The sequence below is a fragment of the Stigmatopora nigra genome, chromosome 1, assembly GCF_051989575.1.
Source record: "Stigmatopora nigra isolate UIUO_SnigA chromosome 1, RoL_Snig_1.1, whole genome shotgun sequence".
NCBI classification, from domain to species: Eukaryota; Metazoa; Chordata; class Actinopteri; order Syngnathiformes; family Syngnathidae; genus Stigmatopora; species Stigmatopora nigra.
The window spans coordinates 7,357,609-7,373,907 of record NC_135508.1 but is presented as its reverse complement, the minus strand read 5'-3'; the positions used below and the strand labels follow the sequence as shown (position 1 = coordinate 7,373,907).

At 39.1% G+C, this 16,299-nt stretch overlaps 1 long non-coding RNA gene across 1 annotated transcript in view; it reads left to right on the top strand.

Moving 5' to 3' along the window:
- Positions 1 to 7,827, top strand: part of LOC144196581 (uncharacterized) — a 75,937-nt gene extending 68,110 nt beyond the window's left edge. The window contains exon 4 of the long non-coding RNA XR_013326357.1: positions 7,735 to 7,827. This is a non-coding gene — a long non-coding RNA (uncharacterized LOC144196581). The remainder of the gene's footprint in view (positions 1 to 7,734) is intronic.
- Positions 7,828 to 16,299: the final 8,472 nt, after the last annotated feature.

Sequence of the window (16,299 nt, the reverse complement as noted above, 5' to 3'; positions counted from 1 at the left end):
AAAAGACAGAAATTTCAACTCCACATAAGCACACATCAAATATAATGTTGCACTGGGATTCAGCTCAAAAGAATGTCTGACGGAATCCAGGAGTAACCCTCTTCTATGCTCCGCTAAAGATAAGAGGCCAGTCTATTTTTGGCAGATGGCCGATCACATATGGGCAAAGCGAGATGAGTTAAAGAGACACCACGAAGAGAAAATCAAAAAGTAGTCAGTCAATTTTCAAAATATTTCACTAATAATGTTATTCAAGCGATTTAGTTAAGTTCTCCACAAAATTATTTTGAGACTGAATTAATAGTACCGTATTTTCACGACTATAAGGTGCACCCTCAATGAATGACATTTTTCCCATATATAAGGCACACTGTATTATAAGGCACACTGTCTATTTTGGAGAAAATTTAAGACTTTTAAGTGCGCCTTATAGTCGTGAAAATACGGTAATTGCTATTGACTCCCAGGTATGAAGCACTCACTACACAGTCACCTCTAGAGCCAGCCATTGTTGATGTTTTGGATTTTTTTGTATGAAATCTTGCAATGGGGGAGGAGCTATATGATGGAAGATGTTGTTAACTAAGATGGCATCTGCATATTTAACAGTATTGTTCCAGTTCAGGCGTTTTTTTTTTTTTTTTAATATCCGACAGTGGTGTTTTTTTGTTTTTGGTTTTCTGAGTTTTCCATATATAAGGCGCACTGGATTATAAGGCGCACTGTCTATTTTGGAGAAAATTTAAGACTTTTAAGTGCACCTTATAGTCGTGAAAATACGGTAAGTTTAGGCAGTGAACTCAAATCAAGATAATTGAAAAGAAATGGATTAAAATATATTGAAATGTGTAAACATACATTATATTCACCATTTGGGAATTTGAAAGATGTTAAATTGTGCCTATGGTTAAAAAAAATGTTAAAGATAGGCCCAATACTCCTCCATGCACAAGTCAATTTATAATCCACAGGGGCCAGAAATGATTCTGGGTTTTCTGCACTCCACAGAGGGCTACTTACAAGTCAACTAGGCATCCTGCTTGTTTACAGACAGAGAGTCAATAAAACTCTAAATAGCGCTGCAGCTGAACTGCCATAATACCCCACAATATGCACAGTTTTAAAAAATGTCCAAACCACAATTTTGTGTAAGATTTATGCTGCAGCTGCCCTACTGGGTGTTTTCTTTATGGCAGGTGGTCTATTGAATGATGTGAATAAAGCTAGGTAATGAATATAAAAACTAAAATGCACATTCACCTAACCAGACTTGCATCACAATGACTTGAGTCTTTCTAGCTTTAATGTACATTTAAGCATCCATGAATAGCTTATGTCAAAATTACTTGACCATTTAGGCTGAAAATCAAAGATGACCTGGCCACTTTATGGTCTGGATGAGTGTTAAAAGTAAACCCCTATTTTTTCCAACAATTGAGATGCTATTCTCTTTATTAGAAGTTACCATTCTTTGACATTTACTAAAACAGGATAAACTATTTCATGATTTTTCTCATTACTTTCTGTAGGAACCAAAGAAAAAGTAACAAAAACAAAGGAAAGCAATGATTTTTATACACCTAAGTGGGCTGTTGTTCGCTGACAACTGTGATAGACTTGCTCTTGTTTGCTTTGGGTCACCACCAGCTGGAAGGCCCACCGGCTGTCATAACTTTGCCCTGCCAGCTGCCCTCCAGTTACAGTCCCCTACCCATCTGCCCCACCAACATTTTTTTTCCTAATCCATTCAGCATCACAATGATGTCGACGCCTACCTCTATTTACACTTTGATTAGACAATAAATGAAAATGGCATAGAGCTTGAGGATGACAGAGATACCATTCCTCAAGTGTGAAAGGGACATTTATAACCAATGTTCCCTCTAAATTATCATTGGTCTGGGCAAAAAGACAATGTCCCTGAGCGCACTGAGTACCGTATTTTCAGGACTATAAGGCACACTTAAAAGTCTTAAATTTTCTCCAAAATAGATAATGCGCCTTATAATCCAGTACGCCTTATATATGGAAAAAAACAGAAATCCAAAAACGAAAAACCACCACTGTCGGATAATAAAAAAAACACAAACGCCTGAACTGAAACAATACTGTTAAATGTGCAGATGCCATCTTAGTTTTCAAAATCTTCCATCATATAGCTCCTCCCCCACTGCAAGATTTTATACAAAAAAATCCAGAACATCAACAATGGCTGGCTCTAGAAGTGACTGTGTAGTAAGTGCTTCATACCTGGAAGTCAATATTAATTACCGTATTTTCACGACTATAAGGCGCACTACAAAGTCTTAAATTTTCTCCAAAATAGACAGTGCGCCTTATAATACAGTGCGCCTTATATATGGAAAAAATGTCATTTATTGAGGGTGCGCCTTATAATGTGGTGCTTCTTATAGTCGTGAAAATACAGTACCAGTGTGAGTGACATCATCATTGCTCGCTATGGGCACACCAGTATCACACCTGCCATTATAAAATACAAAATAAATAAAAAAGTTTGGATTTTATTTACTGGGCGCCATATGATTGCTACTGCGCAGAGAAAATGAGAGTAATGCACAATTGCGCATGCCCGCAACTTAGAGGGAACATTGTTTATAACAATGCGTTTTTTTAATGAAGCTGCAGGGTGCTGGAGAGTATCTATCCCAACTGACTTCAGGCAAAAGGTGGTCTGTACCCTAAACTTGTTGTAGAGCACACACAGAGATAGACAACCATTTTCACTTCCAATCATACCACCTCTGAGTGGGAGTTTCTCCCACGCTGACCACACAAAACCAACACACACTCACAAACACATCTAGGTTTATTGCTGTTTGTACCATGTTATTTCATAAGAGAACCTGAAATTGTAGCAGCAAGCCTTCACATAGCTGCTGCTAACGTAACAGGCGCCAGCCTGAACTCCACACAGCGAAGTGCTCCCCAGTTGATTGCCAGTTCACACAACGATACACCATACAATGCTGCCAGTGGGTTTGTGCACCCATGCATCAGCTGATTGCTGGCTGTCCCTACGGGAGCTTATCTTAGCGGTTGCTGGACTCACACGTGGAATCCGCCATCAAATTTTGACATCAGTTACCAATAAAAGATTTAGCCAGTAATCCCACAGATGGCGCATATGAACTACCACTACTTCTGCGCATGTGCATAGTTGCATGACGAGGAGTCGATCAGGACTTGGCTGTAAAAGTGGTTTAACAGATCAACAATAACTTTTCTAAAAGTTACAATTACGTCTTGGCCAAGTGGGTGTACTAAGGCCCGATTCTAGCAATGTAACACAATTAGTAAGCTTTAAAAAGTGTCAAATCATTACTTTTTTCTAAAGACCAAAGTCTTAAAATGACTCATTACGGAGAAAAGTAATATTATTACAGATACGCCTTGCCTTGTGGCACCCAGTACCAATTTTACGACATTGATCTTGCTCATTTCGCACAAGTATCACCTGCCATATTCTATGTGAAACCTTGATAACGAGAATATAATAAGTGCCATTGCTTCAGCTTTCAGTGTTTTCAGTGCTAATGTGGGCTCACCTTGCCGCAGTGGGATTGGGGTGTGTGTGGGGCAGGGGGTCTCATAAATGTCTGGTAATGTGCCTGTGTGGCCAGGTATAATGTTATGTATGAAATATACCCTGTACAAACTCATCTATCCTATTATAGATCTATCATGAGAGTCCCGCTGTTGCATTAAGTAGAATCGTATTGAGAATTGCTAATTACTTTTATTGACCATTTGTGATAAGGGCGATGTGTGGTAAATTCTAAACTGACAAAAACTCAACGCATTTTAAGAGTAAGCATAGCTGAAATAAAGTACCGTATTTTCATGACTATAAGGCGCACCGCATTATAAGGCGCACCCTCAATTAATGACATTTTTTCCAAATATAAGGTGCACTGTATTATAACGTGCACAGTCTATTTTGGAGAAAATTTAAGACTTAAGTGCGCCTTATAGTCGTGAAAATACGGGAATTGCTATTGACTTCCAGGTATGAAGCACTCGCGACACAGTCACCTCTAGAGCCAGCCATTGTGGATGTTTTGTATAAAATCTTGCAGTGGGGGAGGAGCTATATGATGGAAGATTTTGTAAACTAAGATGGCATCTGCATATTTAACAGTATTGTTTCAGTTCAGGCGTTTCTGTTTTTTTAATATCCGACAGAGGTGGTTTTTCGTTTTCTGTTTTTTCCATTTATAAGGCGCACTGGATTATAAGGCGCACGGTCTATTTTGGAGAAAATTCAAGACTTTTAAGTGTGCCTTTTAGTCGTGAAAATACGATACTGTAAAGCAAAACAACTTCAGACAATAGCATAATTCAGAACACAATCAATTTAAAGAGTATAATTAATGAATAAATGACAATATAAAAACAAACGAACATATGTATAATACAAAAAGAGCAATTTTTTTGCTGTAAAAGTGGAGCAAATGAGAGATTGCTCGAAAGCATCCCGTTACAATTTGTAACTCCATGAACAGATGGTCAGCTGACTTGAGGGACATATCTGGAGCATGGGGACAGAGCCACTCTGACAGTTAAGGTAGGCCAAAAGTAAAATGTTGAACAAAAATCTACAAAGTCTGCAGGCAGCCAGTGGAAAAAGGCCAAGCTAGAAGTTATAAATATGCTCCCAAAGGTAGAGAAACAACTGGAAATGTTAAAAGGACAGAATGATTTAAAAGTAAAGTGCATTAAATTGAGCAGCAGGCATATGTGGAATGGAGAAAAATCACTTTTTTTCTTGCTCCATGTTGTCAGGGGACCTCATTGACAAATAAAAATACAGCAGATTCAAAAACAGTGTTTCAAAACCAGACTGGAAGAACACAGAACATCATATTCATTCTAGAATGTCTTTTTTATTACGAAATGTACAATTTTGTGTTGTTTACAAAAAATATGATGGCGTGCAAAGCTATAATCTAGCGTTTCTGTGTAGTCTCTACTTGTATGTAGAGGCTCGAGTAATATGAAGGGCTAGTGAAGCCCTTGTACCCATCTCTCCCTCTTCTTGGTCAGTTTTATGTAGGGCCCGTGTTGTCCGAAGGGGTCTGCGAAGGATGATGATTCCCATATGAGAGATATGCAGAAGCCTGGCCCAATTTTACTCGCCGAGAGACCATTTATGGGTATAGTGACTGGGAGAGGACATGCATAAAACAAGGCTGCACTCCTGGGATTAGTGTGTGGACTGGAACACACTGAATTCACTGACACAGAAAGCCTCTTATGAAACAAGGGAGGGTAAGAGGAGGGAAGGCAAGCCACATGAAGCATGACACATGCAGCAGTGGTTGACAGTGAAATGTGGCGCAGGTTAAATAGGGTTTACATTTATGGGTTTTGACAGACATGATACCAATTGACCAAGAGTCAACGTGCGGCAGAAAAAAGACATGAGGCTTCGTACTTCATTATTTTGCCTGTCGGAGATTAAACAATTATGAATATGGGATAATGACACATACTATACCGAAACCGGACGTTTGGTCACTGGTCTTTTGGTCCCCGGTCTTTTGGTCACCGATCTTTTGGTCCCTTATGATCGCCGGTCTTTTGGTTGCCGGTCAAATGTACTTGGATATTAAACAGTACTTAGATATTAAACTCTTTCTCTTAGATATTAAACACTCTCTCTTAGATATTAAACTCTGTCTCCTGAATATAATTTTGAGAGCTGGTTTCAACAGTAAACTCTCTGTCAACATTTGACCGGCGATCAAAAGACCGGCGACCAAAAGACCGGCGACCAAAAGACCGGCGACCAAAAGACCGGCGACCAAAAGACCGGCGACCAAAAGACCGGCGACCAAAAGACCGGCGACCAAAAGACCGGCGACCAAAAGACCGGCGACCGAAAGACCGGCGACCAAAAGACCGGCGACCAAAAGACCGGCGACCAAAAGACCGGCGACCAAAAGACCGGCGACCAAAAGACCGGCGACCAAAAGACCGGCGACCAAAAGACCGGCGACCAAAAGACCAGCGACCCAAACGTCCGAGCGCCATACTATACAAAGCAATGAAGAAAGTCTCATAGTTATTTGTCTTGGCGATGCTACAATTACTGACACTAAGAATGACACTACGAAATGACGTTAAAAATACAATGTTTACAAAGTCAAAACCACTAACGTCATAACAAAAAGAAATACACAGAAAGAGAGGACGACCATTTCTGGCTCACCCTGCTCAAGAGAGATAAAGATGTGTTTGTAAATGTTCATCGATAAAATGACTCAAGTCCTAATAAACTTGGTCATTTGGCAGCTTTCTTTTCAGCCTTCTAAAATGCTTTTTGAATACTTTTTTTTCGTATTGTCTCGAGAGTTTGTACACTTGTACACTACCACTCTGTGCGTTGTATATGAATGCGTTTTGCAAAACTGAACACACTGAGCTATAAGTATTACTCATGTGCATACCTCGCCAATTAGCGTGCCTCTCATCTAATGTACTGGAAGTATAATTACACTTTATTCTGGTACTATAGCAAAAAATAACATGTTCCCTGCGGTCACAATTGCCCCCACTGGCATCCCTTCCTAGGGGGATTGTATTTAAGGATTGGCTTAAAGTACCTTGCTATATATAAATGTATTTAACTGCATAGTAACCACCTCAGAAAAATGAACGAATGTAGGGATATTTATCATATGATGGACATTCAAGAAACATTTTTCAATGTTGAAAAAACATGTGTTTTAGAGAATGGTGTGATGAGATATTGCCCGAAGAAAATTGGGTCCAATACATTTGCATTATAGTCAAATAGTTATTATTTTACAACATATCTTTTGTTTCATTTCACACTAGAGCAGACCGGGCAAACATCCGGCCCGAGAAGCGTTTTAATCCGGCCCGCCGACGTTGTCAAAATAGTTAAAATAATATATATTTTTATTTTTTCTCCAAGATGGCGCTGTCACACGGAAGCCAGTAGCTATTTGTTTTTCCTATTTTTTTACCTATTTGTTTTTCATGTTTTACAGTCACTCTATCTTTTTTTAAATTACATTTTAATATTTCTTAATACATTCCTTTTTACTTTACTTTGTACTTTATACTTTTTACTTTAATGATGAGTGATGAGTATGTTAATACTTTAGTCCTTTTTTCTATTTATGTTTCATATGTACTGTTAACGGATGCACTTTTTTATATGTATCGTATCTTGTGCTGACCCGACCCATCTGTCAAATTTTTAAAGTCAATGTGGCCCCCGGGCCAAAAAGTTTGCCCACCCCTAAACTAGGGGAATCCTTTCTCAACATGGAAAATTCCAAAGAAAAATCTCCAGCAATATCCTAGTACAGGCTAAACTCAACTGTGATATATTCATAAGAGATATGTGGGGAAATACACTGTAGGTCATATAGTTAGTTACGCATTGGGATTTTTAATAACTTTTTTTGGAGTGTGGAGGATTTTAAAGGCTTCCAAGTACTAATTTAAGTGTCATGCTCTTATTAAAATACAATCCAGTTGACTACACATTAATAAAACAGAAAATGGATTTTAAAAAATAACAGTTATGTGAAAATGAATTTAATCATCTTAACAATAAAAACGGCAATAAAAAATAGTACAATAAAACCTGTCCAACACAGGTTCTAAATCTTTCTTGAATTGTGCTTCTGGCTTGACTTTGCGGAATGTTGTTTTAAAGACCTTTTTTTTCCCCGACAGCAATCAGTTATATTGTACCAGTAAATAAGAGGAAAGACAAAGCCTGACATTAATATTGGACTGTATCCCAGAAAACTTCACTTAAGCACTAAGGTACGTATCACCAGTCAATCAGTAGACCTGACATATTTACTGAGACCATCATTCATAAATTATGCCACTGAATTGATTTTGGCAGTTATTATTATTATAATGAGCCTACCATTATATAGTTAATCGAATCATTTAATAAGACATTTCTATTGTTAGCTTTTTACATCCAATAGTTATCTGGTGATTTTATACATTACTATTCAAGTGATGAAGCTCAACCAGTGGTGATGAAAACACAAAACTCCTCAATCAGGTGATTTCACAGAGCCAGGCAAGGTCTATTAAGCGGGTTGTACCACCACTAAATTGAGTGGATACTTCAGGAAGAAGGGGAAAAAAGGATTTATCTGCACCAACTTCAGTTTGTTCAAAAGTTTAAAAGCAGAACATTATGATACTCAACATGACATAATTCTTTGATTGTGGCCTTAAAGGACAACAAAGACATTAGGAATTGATCGAATGGCTTTAAAGATGACAGTTACAGTCGATAGTATTTTGTCATGCTGTCATTCTGTATTGCCAAAGCATTTTTGTATTTTAATTGAAGTGTTGGTGTTCGGATTTGGTGTGCGGCTCTTTTCTGATCACTATCTCTCGGCCCTTCATTTGACTCACTAATCAATGGCATTACATTTCTGGTTTAAGTACTTTACGCCATTACATCAACACCTATAAAGTCCTTCAGATATTTTTTTCCTTTATTGTCTTTTTCTCTTTTGTTAGTGACTTGGAAGATCCGTAGCTCAATTGCTGCCATTGACAGTGGTAGACAGCCAGTCAATTTTGAGCTGGGTTTGAAGGATCATGTTTTAGTGCCATGTCCGATGATCGATGTCCACTCCATCAGAATCTATTTAAGTCCATTTTAAAATGAGTTGTACATCCACCGCCAGCAAATGACGGCTAATGAACTGACAGTCACGCAGGCATTAAAGCTAGGCCAATAAGAAGTTCTGAATCTGTCTTCTGACTGACTAGTGGTCATAGTGTGAGTTGCATACCTTGTCAGTGGTGGGCAGCAATGTTACCTCTAAGCTGCGAGCGTGTGCAATTGCGCACTACTCTCTTCTTCTCTGCGCAGCAGCAATAATATGGCACGCAGTAAATAAAATCCAAACTTTTTTACCCCTTTCCCCATGATGGTGCCGTTTACACAGCAGCCAGTAACAGTAGCTCTGTCCACTCTTATGTTTTCCGTGTTTTACAGCATGTTTTACATGAAAAATTAGAGGGAACATTGACATTTTGTGATACTGGTGTGCCCATAGCGAGCAATGATGATGTCGCTCACACTGCTACTCAGTGCGCTCAAGGAGGTTGTCTTTCTGCCCAGACCAATGAAAAATTAGAGGGAACATTGGTGGGCAGAAAGAGTTTTACAGTTTCCTGAATAGGACAGCTCAAAAGCTATGAGCTCAAAAGCATCAAAAACCTTTGGGATGAATTCAAAAAGAATTAATTATTAATTTTTAGGGCTTGAGTATAACACTAATACATTACAAGCATCTAGTCCACATATGCACTAGAAATAAGAGTCAATTCACACCTTGTGTATACAACATCTTTCAAAGGCCTTTAAAATCTGATATTAGAACAGTACCAAGAAGGCTACAAAGACAGTATTGATTTCATCTTTTTACCTTTTAGAAATATTGAGATTGTTTCTACTAAGCAAGCCTTCATGGTCACCCTACCCCATATAATCAAAATAATTTTTATGGCAATTCGCGATGAAACCATGTCAGTCTCAGATGAAAAGTAGAAATACTTATACCTTATCCAGGTAAAAAAACTGTTCTGATGACAAATGCCCGGCTGGCTTGTGGCCGGTAATATATAGCTGTAGATTTATCATTAGCCACCAAAGAAATTGTATGGGTCTCGTCGGTTGGTTATTGGATTTTTTTGGACATTTTCTTGTAATGGCTAGTCGAATTTGAGGCTACGATCAATACACCCATCACCTTGCAATATCGCCACTGCATCATCCTTTGATTAAGCTTGGGGGTCTACATGTACCCATTTGGTGCCAATTTATTCAAATCTGTCAAGAAAAACAGGTTTGCCTTTGTTGAAATTGTATCAAACTTCAAACAAGCGCAAGCTGTTTAGTTATTCAAAAGAAGTATCTAAACATCCTCACGAAGCCAAAGATTTAAAAGCGAAAATAATCTCTAATCATTTGTCTTGAACAAGCGAGTTAGGTGCCAAGATATGAAAACATAGCTGAGAAACAGGGAGCAGGGGGTGATAAGCAATAAAATGCTGAGGCAAAGTGGAAAAAAAGCATATCAAGCTTATACGCTAGTATTTTTTTTATCATGCCTTCGAGTTTGAAAAGGACAGGTATGATAAATAACCTTTACCAGTCGGCCCAAGTATATGGACAATCCAATATCAAACGCATTTATTTACTTAGATTTGTGTAGCTTGATGGTGTTCACAGCTTAGCCCATTACTTGCATTTCCACTTCATCTTCATCTTCTTTAGTTTAGCCGAGATCGGGTTGCGGAGGCAGCAGCTTCAGCAGGGAAACTCAGACTTTCCTCTCTCTAGCCATTTCATCATCCAGGTTTTCCAGGAGGATCCCAAGACGTTCCCGGGTCATCAAGGAGAGATAGACTCCCCGGAGCTTTCTTCCGGTGGGATGTGCCTGCAAAACCTCACCAGGGAAGCATCCAGGGGGCATCTTAATCATATGCCCGCACCAACTAATCTGGCCCAGTGCTCGGACGTTTGGTTGCTGGTCTTTTCGTCCCTTTTGGTCGACAGTCTTTTGGTCGCTGGTATTTTCGTCCCTTTTGGTCGTCTGTCAAATGGCAATGAGAGTTTACTGTTGAAGCCAGCTCTCAAAATTATATTCATGAGAGAGTTTAATATCTAAGAGAGAGAGTTTAATATCTAAGTACATTTGACCGGCGACCAATAAGGACCGATAGACCGGCGACCAAAAGACCGGCGACCAAAAGACCGGCGACCAAAAGACCGGCGACCAAAAGACCGGCGACCAAAAGACCGGCGACTAAAAGCCCATCGACCAAAAGCCCATCGACCAAACGTCCGGTGACGATCTGGCCCTCTCGATCAGGAGGAGCAGTGGCTCTGCTCCGAGCTCCTTCTGGATGACAGTGCGTTTTTACCTTATCCCGAAGTGAGAGTCCAAACTCATTTCATCCACTTGTATCCAGAATCTTGTTCTTTCGGTCACGACCCATAGCTCATTACCATGGATGAGGGTATGAACGTAGATTGACCGGTAAATAGAGAGAGCTTCTCCTTTCAGCTCAGCTCCTCCTTTACCACACCATACGGAGTCCGCATCACTGCAGATGCCACACCGATTTGCCTGTCGAAATCGCAATGCATTTTTCCTCACTCATGAACAAAACTCCAAGATACTTCAACTTCTCCATTTGAGGAAGGACTTCATAGCTCAGGGTGGCCAAGACTTGTCCTCGAGAGTCCCTATCCAGTCTGTTTTCCATATCTACCTCCACCAACACACCTGAATAGAATAATCGGGATCGGTATGAAGCTTCAGGAGAGCTTGCTGATGAGTTGATCTTTTGATTCAGGTGTGGTAGAGGAGGGTGATATGAAAAACAGACTGGATAGGGGCTTTCCAGGACTGTACTTGGCCAGCCCTGTCATAGCTGATGTGGTCGGAGAGAGCATGCCATCTTTTCCAGCTGACTCATCCTGCATTGAAGAGTTCCATAGACAAAAAAAACAATATGTAGCCCCTTGGGATATGTTCATATCACATGACAGTAGTAGTTAAAACTAGTAAACATTTTATGAAGGTGAGTATGGTTTAATTAGCCGTTGCTGCTGTTTCATAGAGTGAATAATTAAAGTATACATGTTGAGTAGGTTAGATAATTCCTACATTTAATACTTGTCACCTTTTGTGACAATAACTGCGATGCAGTGGTTGGATTAGTCACTATTTATAGTGACATTCATAACAGACCCCCTTCTCCACTCATGAAAACATTGGGGGTGGGTGGTTAAATACTGTCTGTTTAACAATGACAATATATTGTTCTATTTTTCATTTTGCGAATGAAGCATGTCTTAGGCCAAATCTACCTGACCTACTTTCACAGAAATTGGGGCATGCACATTTTGTTTTAGAATACACATTTTGTCAGCGGTACAAATCTCTACAGCGTTTACATGAATACATTTTTGCAGCTTTGCTCTCATGTAAACATTTTTTATTTTTTTATGTTAGGAAAATTTAAACATTTCAGTCTGTGATACCAATTTTGTTTGTGCGTAGCAGGTTATCACAGACTTCAGATTGAGTATTGGTTTAGTATTTATACTTATCATGAATAAATGTGGCAGTAATATGCTCATGTTGTTTTGTTTATTTGTTCTTCTGTATGTATTCATCTGTTTTTACTGATCCCTATTCTATTTTTTTTGCAATGTCTCCAGATTTCTGATGTCTTTTCTGAACAATATTTTGGTCTTCTCTGGTGGTCCAAGGTTAATAAGTGTATAACTATAGAGTGTAGTGGGCAATTAGATCACAAAGTGTCACATTAAATTCAGGTTTTGAGTCCAACCAGACAAAAAAAACATTTTCACCAATCCTGTTTTTTTACAAGTATAATAACACTGTGCACTGCATCGGTTGGAACAAAGACCAAAACCCACTGCAGCCCATTGTAGAATAATTGCCCAACTCTGCAATAGATGGTTTCATACTTTTATTGTTTGGATGCCAGTTGATAGCAAGATTCAATATCTCACATATCCACTCATAAAACTTTGTTAAAAAGAAAAAAAAAAAGTTAACAACCTTTTTTTTAGTGAAGTATTGATCAAGTGGCTGTCCTTTCTGCACAGACTTCCATTGTGTATGACCTGGGTTTTGTTTCGAAGCCACTAACTAGAATGTAATCCAGCCTAGAATATTGTTCATGACCTCCATCTCGACACTCCGATGTATCAATCTTTTTGTGCTTTTCAGCATTCTAGAGCAGATATGGGCAATCTACGGCCCGCAGGCCACACACGGCTCGTTAGCGTTTTTAATCCGGCCCGTCGAGGTTGTCCAAATAGTTTTCTAAATGTTTAACTTTTGTTTAATGTTTTCTTCCCAAAATGGCGCCGTCACGTGGAAGCTAGTGGCAATAGCTCTGTTCACTCATTTGTTTTTCGTGTTTAACAGCCCCTCTATCTTTTTTAAATTACATTTTAATATTTCTTAATACTTTCCTTTTCACTTTACTTTGTATTTTATACTTTTTACTTTAATCATGAGTGATGAGTATGTTAATACTTTAGTCCTTTTTTCTGTTTAGGTTTCATATGTACTGTTAACGGAGGCACTTTTTTATATGTATCGTATCTTGTGCAGACCTGGCCCATCGGTCATCAGTCAATAAGTCCCCCGGGCTGAAAAGTTTGCCCACCCCTGTTCTAGAGGTTTAAAACACAAATAATTATTTCTCCGGGAGACCAGTACAAATTTGCGTGCCGGACTGGCACTGCCGGTCTGTTGCCGTTGAAATTTAAATCAAGTTAATGGCCTCGTTTGGCTGATCGATCATTTAAGACAGAAGAGCAGAGATGAATCGGGAGGTACCCAATTAGCCTCAGGCAGATGCCATCCTTCCAGACTTTGCGAGAATACATATGAGATAACAAAAATGGTAGCCTAGGTTAATTTCAAAGGCATTAATCACTGTCACCAAAACAAGTTTGAGCAATCAGATGCAATGTTCTGTGACGTTTACGTAATCTTCTGGGATGGGTTACCTAAATGCTTAAAAAATTATTAATTTATAGTCATTATATCAGCAATTCCCAGATGTTCCTACTGTGTAGGAGTATCAATATCCTCTATGTACACAGTATTTCTGTTGTGAAGTTGATTTGGGCTTGAGAAAGTGAAAATTTGCTTCAAAACAGAGTTGAGACTGAATGTGTTGGCAAGATGAAGAAGATATGATCTCATATTTAAAACGTAACAATAAAATATGGTGAAAGATCATTTTCATGACAACTTTATTTCTTTTCTCCTTATATAGAAATCCACTTCCATTACCTCTACATCATTTGCCCCTGCTATTATGTTGATGTTTAATTTATAACTGTGCTGATAGTAATTTTGCATGATTGCACCCTGTTCTCTGATTATACTCTTACTCTGTTCCCTAAGCAGGTAATATACTGAACTTAATAAAACAGAAACAAGTAAAACACATCCGGTAATGACTTGTTGGAAAATCACAAAACAAAATATTTTGCCTTTTCTGTTACTAAGCGTAAAGCACAGTAGTATTCCAATTTTGGCTTGAATGGAGGTGGGTGGCAATGTCAAGCAGATCTTAGCAGTGCCTTTATCTTGTAAAGGTTTTCAAGGCACATTTACAAGTCTTACAATGGCTGATGACTGGATTTGAAAAGAAAAATTACAAGATGGCATGTCAAAAACATTCCAAGCGAAATCGGAACGTATGCAAAGTGAGCAATGATGTAATCTTTTGCTGCCAACCAATGCCCAGATGCAACTAGACAGGATAGAATTCAACCCACATCCTTTGGCTGTTTGTGCCAATCCTCCAAAGTGCTGCTTAGTGTCATACTCGAGGCCAGTTTTCCCAAGACATCGTTTCTCCGTCTTAAACATAGGCTTTCGATACTCACGTAGGCAATGGCATCTGCACCCGGAGGAAAGCGATAGGGTGGAAAGCCCTACTCCCACTCTGATCTGACGCAGAGTGGTGATTTGACATTTGATTTCAGTGCTCCATATGCCCTTGGCCGAGAAGCTGGCTGACTTACAAGAGGTAGGAGCACCCCCTCAAAGCAGTTTATTTTCAGGAAGCATGCCACAGACATTATAAAAACACTGGAGAATGGTTTTGATACATTTTCGTCTCCAACATCAGCTATTATCTTTTGCTAAATAAAACAAAGCAAAACACATGTTTTTTTAACAAATGCCCAAATAGCATATAAAAAAATAATTGCACATTTTCAGTTTGGCTAATTTATAATGTATTCGAATAAGCATTAACACAGAAATCATACATAGACGTAGTGTTTTTTCGTTTTCAGGTTCCTAGCAATTAAGTTTGGTCGCTAATTGACTTAAACTATAAACTGCCCTAGTTAAAACATGTAGATTATTCATTTCCCATATTTAAAAACCTCACCACCAAGTGCCTAAGCATTCGTTTCAAGGTTATTTTTTAACAAAAGCTTTAAACACATAAATTTTAAAGTACTTTGTCATTTTACTCAAAATGAAAATGCTAATTGATCATTCTGGGTACAAATGTTTATCATAATTACCGTTTTCAGGAGTATACTCCAAATGCCCGTTTATAAAATCCTAAAACATAATCAGAAGTATGAATGTATGAATACATTCCCTTGTCTTAATTTCCCCATGCAGCAATCAACGGCTGCTTTCTGTGTGTCTATGACAAGTGTGTTCTAAGTTAATGCTAAAACCATGTCTGCTTAATTGATTCACAGAGAGAAACTCTTTCAGATGCTTCCATCACATCGGAATAAATGAGCCTTCATGTATAAATCAGGAATATCTTTAACTGGATCACGCGTTGTTGGTGTGTAATTAGAATGATTAGAGTCCGCTTCAGGGATTCTGGTAATGGTGTATACAGAATACTACATGAGTGGATTTCTCATTATCCAACTTCATCTACTACTCAAGGTGCCTTCCTTGATACAAACAGGAGGATGGATTTTTTTTCTTCATTCATTGCCCAATGCTCAAACTGCTCCCTTTTGTTGAACGAGTTGAGTCACTGTCAACATAACGTAATAATGGGTCACTGATGGTAGTGGTTCATTCGCCTGATTTCAGTGCCTGTAGTGTGGGATCGATTCCCACTCAGCGGCAGTGTGATTGGGAGTGTGAATGCTTGTCTGTCTCTGTATGTGTTCAACGACTGACTGTTGACCAGTTTATGGTGTAATCCGCCTTTTTGTCTGAATTCAGCTGGGAGAGACTCCAGCATCTCGTGATCCTGGCGAGGATAAGTATTTTCTTTAAGATGAATTCATGTCTCTCAGGGCACGAGTGGTTAGCACGTCGGCCTCACAGTGGCCTCACCTGGGTTCAAATCCAGGTCATGTATATCTGTGTGGAGTTTGCATGTTCTCCTTGGGCCTATGTGGGTTTTTTCTGGGTACTCTGGTTTCTTCCCACATTCCAAAGACATGCATGGTAGGCTGATTGGACACTAAATTGCCTATAGGTATGAGTGTCAATGGTTGTTTGTCTCCTTGTGCCCTGTGATTGGCTGGCCACCAATTAAGGGTGTCCCTCGGCTCTGGCCTGTAGTCAGCTGGGATAGGCTCCAGCACCCCCCGCCAACCTAGTGAGGATAAAAGCAGTTCATAAAAGAGATGAGATGAGAGAATTAAAGTCTCAGATTTTCACCAACTACTCAAAGTCAAAATGTGCTTCAATTGAG